This window comes from Mustela erminea, chromosome 15 (genome assembly GCF_009829155.1).
Source record: "Mustela erminea isolate mMusErm1 chromosome 15, mMusErm1.Pri, whole genome shotgun sequence".
NCBI classification, from domain to species: domain Eukaryota; kingdom Metazoa; phylum Chordata; class Mammalia; order Carnivora; family Mustelidae; genus Mustela; species Mustela erminea.
Genome location: NC_045628.1, coordinates 25,160,264 through 25,178,989, shown reverse-complemented (window position 1 = coordinate 25,178,989; position 18,726 = coordinate 25,160,264).

The window sequence follows — 18,726 nt, the reverse complement described above, 5'->3', positions numbered from 1 at the left end:
TAAATTATCCTTAAAACTCTCATCCAAAGACTGGTCCTTTTCTTCATTCTCAGGAGATTGATTATCTTGCTTACTAGTCACAGAAAACAAAACAGAAAAAAAAAAAAAAAACCTATCAGATACAATTTCTTTTTCCCCAAAATTTTAGAAAATTAGTTCATTTGCATGTATCTTGTCTCCCTCCATAACCTGCAGTTGAAGGAGTTGTTCTATTAGAGTAGATGGTTCTACTCTTCTCAAACTCTAAGCAGTATCTTTCTTTTTATTTTTTATAATTTTTATTTTTTATTAACATATAATGTATTATTAGCCCCAGGAGTACAGGACTGTGAGTTACTAGGTTTACACACTTCAAGCACTCACCATAGCACATACCTTCCCCAGTGTCCATAATCCAACCACCCTCTCCCTACCCCCATTACCCCTGGCAACCCTCAGTTTGTTTTGTGAGATTAAGAGTCTTTTATGGTTTGTCTCCCTCCCAATCACATCTTGATTCATTTATTCCTTTCTTACCCCCCAAGCCCCCCACGTTGCCTCTCAATTTTCTCAGATCAGGGAGATCATATAATTGTCTTTCTCTGACTGACTTATTTCATTAAGCATAATACCCTCTAGTTCCATCCACATCATCACAAATGGCAAGATTTCATTTCTTTTGATAGCTGCATAGTATTCCATTGTAGATATATACCACATCTTCTTTATCCATTCATCTGTTGATGTACAACTAGATTCTTTCCATAGTTTGGTTATTGTGGACATTGCTGCTATAAACATTCGGGTGCACATGCCCCTGCGGATCACTACATTTGTATCTTTAGGGTAAATACCCAGGAGTGTGACTGCTGGGTCGTAGGGTAGCTCTATTTTCAACTTTCTAAGGAACCTCCATGCTATTTTCCAGAGTGGTTCTAAGTGATATCTTTCCACTGATACTTTCTTCTCTCTCTCTGTTACCAAATTCGTGCTTATCAGCATCTAAACATCTTCATGTATTTTCCGTCTTAAACAAACTCATCTTCAATAAAAATAGCCCAATAGAAGTGTTCACTTAAGAGTAAGATTTTGTTCATATCTTAGTCCTTTCCAAGTTTACTTGATCTTGTGCTTTCTCTTTTAGTCATGTCTATGAAGATAATGTATTAATTATTAGCATGAATACTTAATAAACATTTTTTCTAAGTCACTGAGATGTTTAAGTCCATTTGTTACTCTAGAACAACCTAATATACTTGACCTGGTACAGAAATTCATTCGTGGGAACAGAATGGTATAATAAAAAATGAGTAAATGTGTGGCACTGGGTTAAATGTGTGGCACCAGCATGCAGACCTCAAGGAAATTATGTTAGAGGTTGGATTCATGGTGATCTACATTAGGCAATAGTACAACACTGATGAAAATATTGACTGAAATAACTCAGCATAGACATCATAAATACCTAAATGAGAAAGAGTGATATCATATGTTGGTTTCTGGAAGCTATATTTAATAAGATAATTCAAATAAAATATCATCTCAGAAAACAAATTGGCTTTTCTTCAAGCAGAGAAAAAGAGTCATGGAGGGGATCCAGAAATTTTGAGATACTGATGGTTTTTCAACTCCAAATACTAAAATATTTTTAATGTGTGAAATGAGAAAAGGTAATTAAATCTTTGACTCAATAAGAAGAATTAAAGAGTTTCACCTTTGCACACACTTATTTAAAGCCCCTCAGTGTGTTATTATGATAGGATGGAGTAAATACTTTCAGATGGAGAAAGTGCTCAGCGAAATTCCACTATATCCTGGATAATACACAGGGCTACACTCAGTGCCGTCATTTCCTTTCTTCTAACCAGTCTTCAAACCACTGTAATCTGATCTTTTTGCTCACTGCTTTTCCAAACCAAAATTCTTCAGGACATTAATACGATCTTTGTCATTTTCTCTAACAGCTGTCTTTTTTTACTTCTTCTGACTGACCTCTTGTCACCACAGGCAGTTTGCTTACATACTTCTTTACTGGATATTCTGCTTCTTCTGATCCGCATAACTCCATATTCTGGTTTCTCTCTTAGCAATGGCCCATTTTTGCCATTTTATTTTGCCATTACACTCATGTTTACTCCTTTTGTAATTGTCTTATAGTTCTTGGATATTCTGTTCTGTTTGCCCAGTCTTTATTTTCTTTGCTTTGTTTTTTTTTTTTTTTTTAAGATTTTATTTTATTTATTTGACAGACCAAGAGAGCACAAGCAGGCAGAGCAGCAGAGGGAGAGGGAGAAGCAGGCTCCCCACAGAGCAGGGAACCCGATGTGGGACTCGATCCCAGGACCCTGGGATCATGACCTGAGCCGAAGGCAGTTGCTTAACCACCTGAGCCACTCAGGAACCCCCCTTTGCTTTCAGTTTTCAGGGCTTCTATTGGTGTGCCCTCTAGCTCAGAAATTCTTTCCTCAGCCATGTCCAGTCTCCTAGTCAGCCCATCAAAGGCATTGTTCATTTCTGTTACAGTGATTTTTGTCTCTGGTACTTTTAATATTTCCTTAGAATTTCCATTTCTCTGCTTACATTGCCCATCTGTTCTTGTAAGCTATCTACTTTATGCATCAGATCCCTTGGCATATCAATCATAGGTATTTTAAATTCCCAGTCTGCTAATTTTACCATCGCTGACATGTCTGGTTCTGATGCTTGCTCTGTCTCTTCAAATTGTGTTTTCTGTCTTATGATATGCCTTATAATTTTTTCTTGATAGCAGGACATAATGTACTGAGTAAAAGGAGCTTCTGCAAATAGCCCATTAGTAATGTAGGGGTGAAGGGTGGAGGGGAGGTAAGTGTTCTTAGTCCCACTATTAAGAAGCAGTCATTTAAGAAGCCTGTTTCTGGACCTTGAACTTAGCAAGAGCTTCTCAGGTTTTTTTTCTACCCCTTAGGTGAAACAGGATGGCTAGGATAAGCTAGAGTTTGATATTTTTCTTCTCCTAGGTGGAAGGCAAAAGCAGGCCAGAGCTAGGTATTTCCCTTACCCCAGGTCAATTAGACTCTGCTAATACACAGCAGATTAGGCTGCAGTGGATTAATTTCCCCTGAAGGCGCACCTTGTTAAGAGGAGAGGGTGTTCCAGCCGGTTTCAAGGTGGGTCTTTCTCCCCTGCCCCCACCGGAAGTACAAGGGGCTTTTCCCCGTCTGTGCTATGGGAATCTGACCAACCTCCCGGAGGTAAATCTCACAGTATGGTGGGATTTCTTCTTTGACTGAGCGCCCTTGGGGTTTTTAACTCTCAAGAGTTGCCCTCACAGAACCTCCAGCAATCCAGAGATTATGCGTGGCGTTTTTCTTGCAGGGGCTGGTTCCTGCAGCGGTTTCTACGCCTGATTGTTGCTTCAGGTAAGACCTGACTCCCTGTGTGCACCTGTTTCTCCAGTCTTAGGGACATCAGTTTGCACGATGCCCTCCCCTCTCTTGAATCCAGGAAGAACTGTTAATGTATCACTGTGTTCAGCTTTTCACTTCCTACGGCTCAGTGGGGACTTTCGTGCGCCTTACCTCGGAACCAAAGCCTGCCAGTTCGCAGGTGTCTCATGTTCTCACAAAGGGAGATCTCCTCGTTCTGTTCAGGTTTTCTTCTTCTCCATACTCAACTCTGCATTATCATGTATCCCTGTTTACCAAAAGCTCTCGCAGATCTGTGTTTCCAGTTATATTATTTCTCGAACTTACTGTCCTTTGTACGGTGTTCTTGAAGTACCGAAAATGAATAAAAATCCATAGTCACGAATAAGTATTCAGTGGGGAGTAAACTATGACGCTTACAAATGACCCTGTACACAACAAAAGTTATTTATATAAAATGAAATAAAATTGAAAAATGAAATATATGCAAAAACTATCTCAAGGGAATTAGAATATGATACAACTACAAAACGTGACCATTTCATAAAAGATAACAGAATGTATAAGCATTGCACCATGACAATGAGTGTATGCTAAATATTGGGGTTGTAGTGGGGGAAAATTGCAAATTATGGTAAATATTTAAGGAAAATAGAGAATGCATATGCATTCATTAAGAGAACTCACACAACTCTGTGGGTCCTTGCTTTCAATGAAATACAGTGATATGTAAGAATTTGAAGAGTAACGAAGAACATTATTCCTATTCAATAACCATAGTAAGGAGTATATTTCTGCTCCTTGTTAATAGATCTCATCTAGGAGAAAAGTGAAATTCATGTTTGATCTCACTATGCAGAGCCCTCAGACTCTGTCATTACCACCGCCACTAAAAACGGCAGTAAGTTGATTATATGGGTGTATTAGCTGTTTAGTGCAGATCTTAAAATTTAATCAAGCATACAATTCATGAAATATGTAGATGGAAGTTGTATGTGATCACAGTGTTGAGGACATGTGTTTTCTGTGTGCCTGATGAAAGAATCAAATATACTGCTTACCTAAGATTATGACAAAATGAAATGCTCTGTAAAAGTAATTTTTATAGATAACTGATTTTTTTTTCTTTTGATGTGCTAAAAAATTGAAAAAAACAATACCAGGTGAAGTACTTTAGTGACATATTTCTAAAGTAGAGACAGTTCTGCCTACCTCAGTAGAATAAATTAGCATGATATGCTTTTTCTTGATGGCTCAAGGTCATATCAACAAATATTAACATGAGTTATGGTCATACAGTGATGTTCATTGGTGCTAATGAGGCCCACAAAAGTTTGTTTTTTTTTTCCCCCCTTTTTATTCTTTTCCTCTTCCTTTTTTTTTCTTTGCAACCTATAGATTCAAACTAATTTCCTTTATCAAAAATAGTGGAGGTAACTTTTTTCTGCTCTTTTGGATTTGGTCTTGCCTTCTAAAAGCAGCTAATGCTTTTTCCTGCCTTTTATGTAATACCTGCTCTATTACTCAACTTCTCACGTAAAGTGAAAGTGTATTGTTTTCAAAGAAAATAACTATGTTACTTAAAATTCTAATATTAGAACCTTTGAAAGAAATCATATATGTAAATCATAGAGTTATTTTAATTCTTTGAAATAAAAAAAATTATAGCCTCTGAGTACCACTTCTGAGTTCTTGTTACTTGTGAATTTTTGTTAGAAAAGTAAGCCCGTATTATTTTACTGTTAATGCTGGGCACGTGAAGTGGTGGTTGATAACAGTAGTGTTACCTAAAGGCACAAGTGAAAATATCTTTTACAGTTTCTCTCCGACATTTTAGGGGATGTAAACGATGCATAAGAATCATAGAATACTTGTTATGACCTAATTAACTTTGAACTAGAATGAGTCTAGATACAATACCACTTGTAACTGTTTCCAAATAATTTAAAATCCAAAATTGTGAAAACAAGGCTTCTCCTCAGCTGAAAAATCTCATTACATGACCCGTAATATTTTTATTTTTTTTAATCAAGAATGCCATGAATATAGCACTACATAAAAGACTGTTCAGCTGATGTTCTGCTTTTTTATGTTTTTAAATTCTGATATTTATGTACACGGTACTTACATGATAATAGTTAAGTACTAGTAAATCAAATTGTAATATGACTAAAGTTAGTGATATATAGAATGTGGTACAGATTTCCAAATGAGAAATGATCTTTTAAGCCAGAAATCTGTAGGGATATAAAGCAGAAATGGGAGACGAGTTGGCTGTTTATTTCCCTTCCAAATATTTTGCAGGCATGAAAATTTCTACAACTCCATGAAGCTCTTCTTATTATATAATTTTTGCAGGGCTTGTGAAATTCAATAAGAACATCAGTATGGCAGGTGACTTTAAACTTGCCAGTCACTGCACAGCTGAGTTTCTGAAGGGTAAAGACCTTGTCTCCTCATGTTTAACTTGAAGAAGTCGTTAGAGTATCTGGCATGTATTATACAATCAAAAATTTTTGACAAAATTAGTGTATGCCAAATTCACACAGAATCCACACTATGACAAAGTGGAAAAGAAAGCTGGAAATTTAATTTTACTTTAGAAAGTAAGATACTATCACTCTTCTTTCTCTTACTATTACTCTTTCTTTAGTCCATAAACAAATAACTACAGAAATGATCTTTTTTGTCTTGAATTATGTGGACTGTTCACATTTTTAGATACATACATTTATTTGACATAATTTCTTCATGCCTGACTCTGTCCAATATGCCGTTGTCTAGCAGGTCAACACTTATGTAACAACTGCTCAATCACAAAGATAAACCCTAATCTTAGGTAACTGGCTGTCAAGTTAAAGAAAGAATAAACCTATATGGTACAAGAAATAATACCTAGAAGTTTTATAAAAAGAAACATATAAATAAATGCAAATTAATCATTGTAAATTATGTATTTAAGTATCCAAATGTGAAAAGGAATTAATTAGGGAGGTTTTCCTTAATTAAGAACCACTATAATCAATTGTTTGATGCATAGTATCATTACATTTGGCAAGTGTCACTTTAGTTTCAAAAACTTTATTTTTTCCCTCTCAAGCCTTTGGAACTACTTTGGATTTTTTATAATCCTTTGGAAAGCTGTTAATTTTAATTATTAGATTCTTTAGCACATGCAGTGTTACCTCATCAGATATTTACTGTGAACCAACCTTGCAACAAGCACTGAGTAAAGCTGTGGGAAGACATTACTAGATCATAAACAATCCCAAACACAAGCAGATTACAAGGCAGAGGGAATAACATGTGGTCTGAATAGTGACCTCAAGAGTTGCAGGTGGTGATTGGATCATTAGTGTGAGCTCAAGTTCATGGAGTGCTGCAGTGGAGGTTTAGCTGATGTTTTGCTGGGTGGGGATTCAGGGAAAACTGAATCCGCATCATGAGCTGGGTCTTAATTATGTTCATGACTACAGTTTGGCCAAGAGTTGTTTGCATTTCAGTATTTGAAAGTACTATGTACACATCAAAGTTCAGTAACAGTTAGTATATGCTGTTAGAAGAAATTTTGATTATGTATGTATTAGAAAATTCTGGAATAATCTTAGAAATGAAAAATAAAAATCTGAAATTTTGGTGAATGTATATATATAATGTTTTTCCTGCATAAGAATATAGAACACTTTGAAATTAGACACTATTATAATAGAGCTTTATCACTTAGGTAGCTTTATTTAACACTATCATTTAAAAATGATATGGAATGAAACCAATAAAAGATGATGGTTTGGTCTTTCATATACAAGGTAAAAGTAAATAAGAGTAAATGCATGTGATTGGGGTAAAGTATCTTTTTATAGATTTACAAGTATATATTATAATTAAATATAATTTTTATTTCTAACTTCTAGCCTAAAGTTAAAATATAACTTCTGCAGGTGGAAAATCATACATATTCAAGGTTTACCTAATTATTTTAACTGGCTTTGGCAAGGCAGAGTTGTGAAATTACATTACTTTTTTTTTTTTCTTTTTCCAAATTGGTTTGTTTAGTGATTCATGGACATACTTAGAATGGAAGAATTTCTTAGTTCCAAACTTTATTAGAGAATGTTGCTTTATACCAATATAATGGGGCTATTATTTTTTTAAATTCATGGATTTTTAAAATATGATTAAAATGTTAGTTTTTTTTAAAGATTTTATTTATTTATTTGACAGAGAGAGAGAGATCACAAGTAGGCAGAGAGGCAGGCAGAGAGAGAATGAGAGAGGGAAGCAGGCTCCCTGCCGAGCAGAGAGCCCGATGCAGGGCTGGATCCCGGGACCCTGAGATCATGACCTGAGCCCAAGGAAGAGGCTTAACCCACTGAGCCACACAGGCGCCCCAAGTTGTTTTATTTCATAGAAAATAAATTTGTTAAAAATGCATGATAATGTTCTGTTATGTTCTAAAATCATAATGCCCTATAATGGAAAAAGACAGTGTGTGTCAGTGAATTTATTTTAAAAACTGTACAAAGCCTAAGAAGTTTTTTTTCTGTATTATTATTTTTAAAAAATACTAATGTATATTTTTATTAAACTATAATTTAAACTGTAAGTTAGATTGGTTAATTGACATATTTTTACATGTTCTGAAACAAAAGTAGTTTTTTTTTAAAGATCTTTCATTTGGTTTAGCTATATCTTAGATTAGCTATATCTTATGTTTCTCAAAAAATAAGAGAATAATATATATAGTATATAGTATACGTATGACATATTATATATTATTTATAAATATATAATATATAATATATCATGCATTATTATATATCATATATTATATCATATATATGATATAATATGTAATATATAAATATAAAATATAATGTAAAGATATAAATACATATAAGTATATATAAATATATAATATTTATATATGATATACAATATTATATTCCTGAAATGTATATCCACTGCATTAGGTCAAAATGTCAAAGTAAGGTAATAAGTTTAACAGACAGGATCAAATACTTAAGTACATTTAATCTCATGGAGAGACACATTTCTCAGTGTAAGTTAATTTGACATTTGAGTATAACATTTCTACATTCAAAATAGAACTTTTCAAAATCTTTCACATCGTTATATGACACATTACAAATTTGAGTTGAAAATGTCCTTTAATGGGACATAATTCTAAATACTGTAACCTTTATAGATAACCTATGACAAAGATTTTTCTTTCTCTTTTTAGTTTTCTTTCTCAATGGCCAATCAGAGAGTTGATGTTGTGTTAGTATGGATTATCAGTTTCTGATAACAGTCCAAAATCGATATCACTATTATCTCGTTTGGATATGATCCTCTATAAATAATGAGATAAACAGACAAAAACTTTGGCCATGTCCAGATACAACTGAAGTGCTAAAAGCCCCTTTCATAAAACAATGCCAACCGATATGAAATTAAAAAAAAAAAAAATGGTTCTGGGTGGCTCAGTTGGTTAAGTATCTGCCTCCAGTTCATTCATGATTCTGGGGTCCTGGGATCGAGCTCCACATGCAGCTCCCTGCTCGGTGAGGAGTCTTCTCCTCTCCCTCTGCCTCTTCCCTCTCACGTGATTGCTCTCTCTCTCAAATAAATAAAATCTTGAAAAAAGAAAAAATTGAAAAATGGCTATAATAAAATTATCTTTTAGGTAAACTTTCAGTTTTTCTGTGAAAATAGTTTTCGTGCTATCCATGTGCTTTGTCTCTTTTTGTCTCTTGTGAAGATGTGGAAATGTGATTTTGTTTTATGACTAAAATTAAAGTACCTGTTAATATTCCATGCACAGCTGCCAAGAATGGAGCTAAAAGGAAAAATACAAGGAGAATTGAAAACTAAGTAATTACTTGCTATTTTTAAGTATTTTCATGATAACTAGAAATCATTCATGCGTAGTATCATTAGTTGCATTTAAAGAAAATGATAAGGATAAATGTAATATTCAGTGTTATCATTTATATTATATATATATATAAATTTACATATATAATGTGCATATATGTATGTGTACACATGCATGATCTGGATCCAATGTAGAGAGACACTAAAAATGAAAATTTTTATACTGTAAAATATAGTAGCGGTGGCAGACCGCTACATGATTAGTCATAAGTTGTATACAAATACTAAATAGGGGTGCCTGGGTGGCTTAGTTGATTGAATGTCCAACTCCTGGTTTCAGTTTGGGTCATAGTCTCATGCATCATGGGATTGAGCCTTCTATCGGGTTCTGCACGTCGCAGGGAGTCTGCTTGAAGATTCTCTCCTTCTGCTCCTTCCCCTGCTCACTCTGTCTCCATTTATCTCTGGAATAGATAGATAAATCTTTAAGAAAAAAAATACCAAATAGCTCTATGTTCAAATTTCACATAAGGAATAAGGAAAACAAAGTTAATGATTCAGGATCTCCCATTAAATACTGTCAGTTTAGAACTAGAATTTATATTTTCATATTCCAATAGCAGATCTTATTTTATCATATATCATTGCTTTTTTATAGGAAACAGATCTTTGTAGAAGAACATTTTTTTTTTCCTTTGAGAGAAAGAGAGAGTGAGTTTGAGTGGGATGGGAAGAAGGACACATGGAGAGGGAGAGAGAGAAAATCTTAAGCCCAGGGCAGGGCTTGATCTCGCAACCCTGAGATCATGACCTAAGCCAAAATCAAGAATGGGATGCTTAATCAAATGAGCCACCCAGGTGCCCCTGAACATCTTTAATTGAGAGAATAATGGGTCCTTTGATGGAGTAGCCAGTTATTATCACCTCCATTCATATGTATATAACTTGTTTTGAAATTTTTACCAGTTTTATTCAGGTATAATTGATATACAATAAGCTGCACATGTTTAAAGTATACAACTTGAAAGGACATGGCATATGTATTTATTTATGAAAACATCACCACAAACAAGATAATGACCCACTCCCCAGAAGTTTCCTTTTTTTCCTTTACATCCACATTCTCCCACCTCTCTTGCCATGCTTCCATCCCCAGTCAACTACTGATCTGCTTTCTACTGCTGTTGATTAGTTCTACTGCTGTAGATTAGTTCATATTTTCTATAATTTTATATGAGTGGAATGATACAGAATATATGATACGGGGGTACTAGCTTCTTTCACTCAGCAAAACTGGTGATGATTCACTTATTTTGTTAACTCTTCATTCCTGTCTTTGCTGAATAGTGTTCCATTTTGTAAAGATATACAATGTTCATCTCTTTCCAAGTTACCACATATTTTTGGTGTTTTCCATTTTGACTATTCCACATAAAACAGTGAAAGTACTTGCTTTGACATATACTTTTATTTATATGTGGAGTAGGTACAGAATAATAGGGGCATGATCAACTTAAAGAAATGCTTTCCAAAATGGTTCCTCCATTTTATATTCTTCCCAGCACTGTATGATGATTCCAATTACTGATACTAACCAATACTTTTTTTTAAATGTTTATTCTTCTTAATTGTAGCCATTCTGAGAGGTATGTAGTAGCATTTCATAGTTGAGTTTTGATATTCCTAACAATTATTTGTGTTGAGAATATGCTCATTTGCTTATTAATTATCTATATAGCTTTTTGGATGAAATGCCTGTATGAGTCTTTGGTCCTTTCCTTATAAATTGATATATTTTGCCTTCTCTTATTATTGAGCTATGAGAGTTTGTTTTGTTTTGTTTTTATTTTTAAATTCTGAATTCCCACCTGATATCAGATATTTGATTTACAAATAATTTCTTCCAAATTTCCTTCTCTTTTCACTATGAGAGCAATGTCTTCTAAAGAACAGTGATTTTGAATTTTAAAGAAATAGTTTATCTGTGTTTTTTTTTTTTTAATTATTTTATTATTTTTTTTTATTTCCAGCATAACAGTATTCATTATTTTTGCACCACACCCCGTGCTCCATGCAATCCGTGCCCTCTATAATACCCACCACCTGGTACCCCAACCTCCCACCCCCTGTCCCTTCAAAACGCTCAGATTGTTTTTCAGAGTCCATAGTCTCTCATGGTTCACCTCCCCTTCCAATTTCCCCCAACTCCCTTCTCCACTCTAAGTCCCCATGTCCTCCATGCTATTTGTTATGCTCCACAAATAAGTGAAACCATATGATAATTGACTCTCTCTGCTTGACTTATTTCACTCAGCATAATCTCTTCCAGTCCCGTCCATGTTGCTACAAAAGTTGGGTATTCATCCTTTCTGATGGAGGCATAATACTCTATCCCCAGGGGTACAGGTCTGTGAATCACCAGGTTTACACACTTCACAGCACTCACCAAAGCACATACCCTCCCCAATGTCCATAATCCCACCCCCTTCTCCCAAACCCCCTCCCCCCAGCAACCCTCAGTTTGTTTTGTGAGATTAAAAGTCACTTATGGTTTGTCTCCCTCCCAATCCCATCTTGTTTCATTGATTCTTCTCCTACCCACTTAAGCCCCCATGTTGCATCACCACTTCCTCATATCAGGGAGATCATATGATAGTTGTCTTTCTCTGCTTGACTTATTTCGCTAAGCATGATACGCTCTAGTTCCATCCATGTTGTCGCAAATGGCAAGATTTCATTTCTTTTGATGGCTGCATAGTATTCCATTGTGTATATATACCACATCTTCTTGATCCATTCATCTGTTGATGGACATCTAGGTTCTTTCCATAGTTTGGCTATTGTGGACATTGCTGCTATAAACATTCGGGTGCATGTGCCCCTTTGGATCACTACGTTTGTATCCTTAGGGTAAATACCCAATAGTGCAATTGCTGGGTCATAGGGCAGTTCTATTTTCAACATTTTGAGGAACCTCCATGCTGTTTTCCAGAGTGGCTGCACCAGCTTGCATTCCCACCAACAGTGTAGGAGGGTTCCCCTTTCTCCGCATCCTCGCCAGCATCTGTCATTTCCTGACTTGTTGATTTTAGCCATTCTGACTGGTGTGAGGTGATATCTCATTGTGGTTTTGATTTGTATTTCCCTGATGCCGAGTGATATGGAGCACTTTTTCATGTGTCTGTTGGCCATCTGGATGTCTTCTTTGCAGAAATGTCTGTTCATGTCCTCTGCCCATTTCTTGATTGGATTATTTGTTCTTTGGGTGTTGAGTTTGCTAAGTTCTTTATAGATTCTGGACACTAGTCCTTTATCTGATATGTCATTTGCAAATATCTTCTCCCAATCTGTCAGTTGTCTTTTGATTTTGTTAACTGTTTCCTTTGCTGTGCAAAAGCTTTTGATCTTGATGAAATCCCAATAGTTCATTTTTGCCCTCGCTTCCCTTGCCTTTTGCGTCGTTCCTAGGAAGATGTTGCTGCGGTTGAGGTCAAAGAGGTTGCTGCCTGTGTTCTCCTCAAGGATTTTGATGGATTCCTTTCGCACATTGAGGTCCTTCATCCATTTTGAGTCTATTTTTGTGTGTGGTGTAAGGAAATGGTCCAATTTCATTTTTCTGCATGTGGCTGTCCAATTTTCCCAGCACCATTTATTGAAGAGGCTGTCTTTTTTCCATTGGACATTCTTTCCTGCTTTGTCGAAGATTAGTTGACCATAGAGTTGAGGGTCTATTTCTGGGCTCTCTATTCTGTTCCATTGATCTATGTGTCTGTTTTTGTGCCAGTACCATGCTGTCTTGATGACGACAGCTTTGTAATAGAGCTTGAAGTCCGGAATTGTGATGCCACCAACGTTGGCTTTCTTTTTCAATATCCCTTTGGCTATTCGAGGTCTTTTCTGGTTCCATATAAATTTTAGCATTATTTGTTCCATTTCTTTGAAAAAGATGGATGGTACTTTGATAGGAATTGCATTAAATGTGTAGATTGCTTTAGGTAGCATAGACATTTTCACAATATTTATTCTTCCAATCCAGGAGCAGGGAACATTTTTCCATTTCTTTGTGTCTTCCTCAATTTCTTTCATGAGTACTTTATAGTTTTCTGAGTATAGATTCTGTGTCTCTTTGGTTAGGTTTATTCCTAGGTATCTTATGGTTTTGGGTGCAATTGTAAATGGGATTGACTCCTTAATTTCTCTTTCTTCTGTCTTGCTGTTGGTGTAGAGAAATGCAACTGATTTCTGTGCATTGATTTTATATCCTGACACTTTACTGAATTCCTGTATAAGTTCTAGCAGTTTTGGAGTGGAGTCTTTTGGGTTTTCCACATATAGTATCATATCATCTGCGAAGAGTGATAATTTGACTTCTTCTTTGCCGATTTGGATGCCTTTAATTTCCTTTTGTTGTCTGATTGCTGAGGCTAGGACCTCTAGTACTATGTTGAATAGCAGTGGTGATAATGGACATCCCTGCCGTGTTCCTGACCTTAGCGGAAAAGCTTTCAGTTTTTCTCCATTGAGAATGATATTTGCGGTGGGTTTTTCATAGATGGCTTTGATGATATTGAGGTATGTGCCCTCTATCCCTACACTTTGAAGAGTTTTGATCAGGAAGGGATGCTGTACTTTGTCAAATGCTTTTTCAGCATCTATTGAGAGTATCATATGGTTCCTGTTCTTTCTTTTATTGATGTGTTGTATCACATTGACTGATTTGCGGATGTTGAACCAACCTTGCAGCCCTGGAATAAATCCCACTTGGTCGTGGTGAATAATCTTTTTAATGTACTGTTGAATCCTATTGGCTAGTATTTTGTTGAGTATTTTCGCATCTGTGTTCATCAAGGATATCGGTCTATAGCTCTCTTTTTTGGTGGGATCCTTGTCTGGTTTTAGGATCAAGGTGATGCTGGCCTCATAAAATGAGTTTGGAAGTTTTCCTTCCATTTCTATTTTTTGGAACAGTTTCAGGAGAATAGGAATGAGTTCTTCTTTAAATGTTTGGTAGAATTCCCCCGGGAAGCCATCTGGCCCTGGGCTTTTGTTTGTTTGGAGATTTTTAATGACTGTTTCAATCTCCTTACTGGTTATGGGTCTGTTCAGGCTTTCTATTTCTTCCTGGTTCAGTTGTGGTAGTTTATATGTTTCTAGGAATGCATCCATTTCTTCCAGATTGTCAAATTTATTGGCGTAGAGTTGCTCATAGTATGTTCTTATAATAGTTTGTATTTCTTTGGTGTTAGTTGTGATCTCTCCTCTTTCATTCATGATTTTATTTATTTGGGTCCTTTCTCTTTTCTTTTTGATAAGTCGGGCCAGGGGTTTATCAATTTTATTAATTCTTTCAAAGAACCAGCTCCTAGTTTCGTTGATTTGTTCTATTGTTTTTTTGGTTTCTATTTCATTGATTTCTGCTCTGATCTTTATGATTTCTCTTCTCCTGCTGGGCTTAGGGTTTCTTTCTTGTTCTTTCTCCAGCTCCTTTAGGTGCAGGGTTAGGTTGTGTACCTGAGACCTTTCTTGTTTCTTGAGAAAGGCTTGTACCGCTATATATTTTCCTCTCAGGACTGCCTTTGTTGTGTCCCACTGATTTTGAACCGTTGTATTTTCATTATCCTTTGTTTCCATGATTTTTTTCAATTCTTCTTTAATTTCCCGGTTGACCCATTCATTCTTTAGAAGGATGCTGTTTAGTCTCCATGTATTTGGGTTCTTTCCCAACTTCCTTTTGTGGTTGAGTTCTAGCTTTAGAGCATTGTGGTCTGAAAATATGCAGGGAATGATCCCAATCTTTTGATACCGGTTGAGTCCTGATTTAGGACCGAGGATGTGATCTATTCTGGAGAATGTTCCATGTGCACTAGAGAAGAATGTGTATTCTGTTGCTTTGGGATGAAATATTCTGAATATATCTGTGATGTCCATCTGGTCCAGTGTGTCTTTTAAGGCCTTTATTTCCTTGCTGATCTTTTGCTTGGATGATCTGTCCATTTCAGTGAGGGGAGTGTTAAAGTCCCCTACTATTATTGTATTATTGTTGATGTGTTTCTTTGATTTTGTTATTAATTGGTTTATATAGTTGGCTGCTCCCACGTTGGGGGCATAGATATTTAAAATTGTTAAATCTTCTTGTTGGACAGACCCTTTGAGTATGATATAGTGTCCTTCCTCATCTCTTATTATAGTCTTTGGCTTAAAATCTAATTGATCTGATATAAGGATTGCCACTCCTGCTTTCTTCTGATGTCCATTAGCATGGTAAATTCTTTTCCACCCCTTTACTTTAAATCTGGAGGTGTCTTCGGGCTTAAAATGAGTTTCTTGGAGGCAACATATAGATGGGTTTTGTTTTTTTATCCATTCTGATACCCTGTGTCTTTTGACACGGGCATTTAGCCCATTAACATTCAGGGTAACTATTGAGTATCTGTGTTTTTTAATGATTGTATTTTTAGTGTCAGATTTAAGAAATCTGTGCCTAACCTAACTTCACAATGGTTTTCACTTGTTTTTGTCCAGACATTGTAAACGTTGATGTTTTCCATGTGGTCTGTGATCTATTTTGACTTAGTTTTTGTATATAGTAAGTTAATAGTTCTTTTTAATGTTAAGTGGTATTTATTAGTGAGGCCAACTGGGCCTACAGTTTTCCTCTTGGAAAAATTTATACTATAAATTTAATTTCATTAATAGATACCAGGCTATGTATTTATTCTGTTTCTTCTTGAATGAGCTTTTGCGATTTTTGTCTTTCAGGAAGTTTATCCATATTCTCTAAATTATTAAATTTACTCCTTTACAATGGTCCATAACCTCCCTTACTATTTTAGTATCTGTGTAATCTGTAGTGATTTAATCACGAGATTGATAATTTGTGTTTCATCTCTTTTAGCCTTGATCAGTTTGACTAAGATTTATTAATTTAGTTGGTATTTTCAAAGCCTGCAACTTTGCCTGGGCATATGTGAAGACACCAATTTTACCCTTGTATGCAGCTGCTTTTGAATACCCCCTAGTCTTTAAAATCTAGCTCTTGAAAGGGGAAAAAGAAAAACAAAACTTGAAAATTTAAAGGCCTTTTAACACCTGGAAAATCACTTTATATGGGTGGGGGATGGTGGGAGGGCTTGCAGCAATTTGGGGAAGGTACAACAAAAATGGGGGAGGGCTTGCAACAATTTGGGGGAGGTAAAACAAAAATGGCTGCACACCTCTTTGCATTCCTGAAGTCAAAGGCTGTAAACAGTGATAAAAGCACAGATCCCTTTTTTTGCTCCAGGAATCTACACAACTTCCTGCCACAGGGCTGGGAGGTAGGAGATGAAAGCTGCTACAGATATAAGAGCTAAAATTGACAGAAATTAACTACAATTTGCCCTTTAAGCCTCCTTCCAACACTTCAAGTCTTCAGTAGGCTTTGGAGTTCCAAAATAGCTACATCAGACAGATTCTTCCAGTGCAGTTATTGTCTAGATGAGGAGACAGTCCTGATGCTTCCTACTCTGTAATCTTCCCAGAATCCTGCTCCTATGTTAGTCAATTTTAAAACTGTTTTTTCCCCCAAAAGACTTTAGAATCACATACAATAAAATTCAAATTCTGACTTTGCCACACAGTAGTACAATAACCATGAAGATGTTAAATTATTTGAACTCCAATTTTTTTATTTTTTAACCTATAAAAAGATATTATTAATCTAGAATACATTTATGGGATTAAAATATTTAATAGATATAAACAGCTGAATAATGTCTTTCATAGTAGTAGGCACTAAATTAATGTTAGCTTTTATTTTTATGGTGTTTTTACATATTTAAAACACCTTAAATTTTGTGTACCATAAGGTGTTTACAAAATACAGGAGCAAAATCAAAGAAAATATGAATACAAGAAAGTGACCTAAAAGAAGAGAGAGGGAATTTAAAGGAAAAATATAAAAGTTATTTTAGAACATTGCCGGATGGTTGACAAGAATAAACAAACCATAAATATCTGTATTTATGTTGTACTTAAAAAATCTTGACATAATTTTCTTTGGATTCTGCTGTTTTTATTCCTAGAGGATGTTTATTTTTTGAAAGAGAGTTTCTGACTACCAAACAATTAATCCTAGAGAAACATGTATTTTCAAACCTTAATAAGTCCCTTATCAGGGTAAGGAAAAGGAATTCCACTGGGCATAGAGAATAATTCTCATTCTTTTATATCAGCAAACTTTTACACTTGATCTTAGCCAAAAGGCTGAGAAGCAATATATCAGAATACTTTTAATCATGCTTTGCATACAATTTATTAAAAAGTCTGTTTTTAAGGGACTGTATACAAATTTTATTTATGAAGACAGTGTTGAAATGTCTTTAAATACCAGACTTTTTCTACAAAACTGACCTTTCCTACTGTTTGAATGTAGATGGCATTGTAGTCTATGTGGAACTTTAACATTGTCAGCAGTAACATAAGTATGGGAGAACTTTGTTTGAATACTATTTCACTGATCTGTCACCTTCACAAATAACTTTGGATAAATCATGGAAAGCCCTTTGCTTTATTCACAGTAACTGGAAAAAATATATGCATTACTTTTTTTTTCCTGATTTTGAAACATGATGCAATTGAAAGGGAATAGGTAGATGACATTGTTAGATATTTCTTGAATAATGTATATTAAGTCCAGTTACTTCATTAGGGCTTTACTACCAATTATTATTATAATTTTCTTTGAATATAAAACAGAGAAGTAATGACATACTTCATACATTTAAGCAAGTAAACTCTGGTTAAAAGTAAATGGGTAAAATAATATATTATCTTTAAAATTATTCTAAAGAGAAATGGGATGTATCATGTTGGGCTGTATGACTTATTTCCTCATAATAACAGAAATATATATTTCTAGACTAAGTAATTAGCAATTATTAGTTACATTTCTTTCAGGACATAAAGGAAATGAATATTAATAAGAATTCCATGATGAAAAGGAAAACAGGATTCTGTGTTGGAAGAGTATAATCTGAGTATATAACATCAATTATTTTTCACTTTTAGGGAAAAAAATGCTTTTCAGTCTCAGTTTTTAAATGTAGTTACATGAAAGTAAACTTTTCCAAGATTTGTCTCTTCTATGAGACTATGGAAAAGCAAAACTTTTTAATTTTTGTTGTTTGTTTTTTGGTAGATCTGGAGTAAAAGATATTAAATTTATATTCATTCCCCTCCTCCACCATCATTTTTGTCTTTTTGGCTTTGTTTGGATTAGTTCTATCACCATGCTTTCAAGTTATTATTTATCCTGTGAACAAGTCTGTTCTTAAGTCTGTAATATCTGATATGAAGTATTTTCTAGCATCTTGCTTTTTCACCTTTCTGCTGAAATCATCACTAGTTACATGTGCTATTCACTTTTTCTACTTCATTTTAAAAACTTTTTTTTTTAAGATTTTATTTATTCATTTGACAGAGA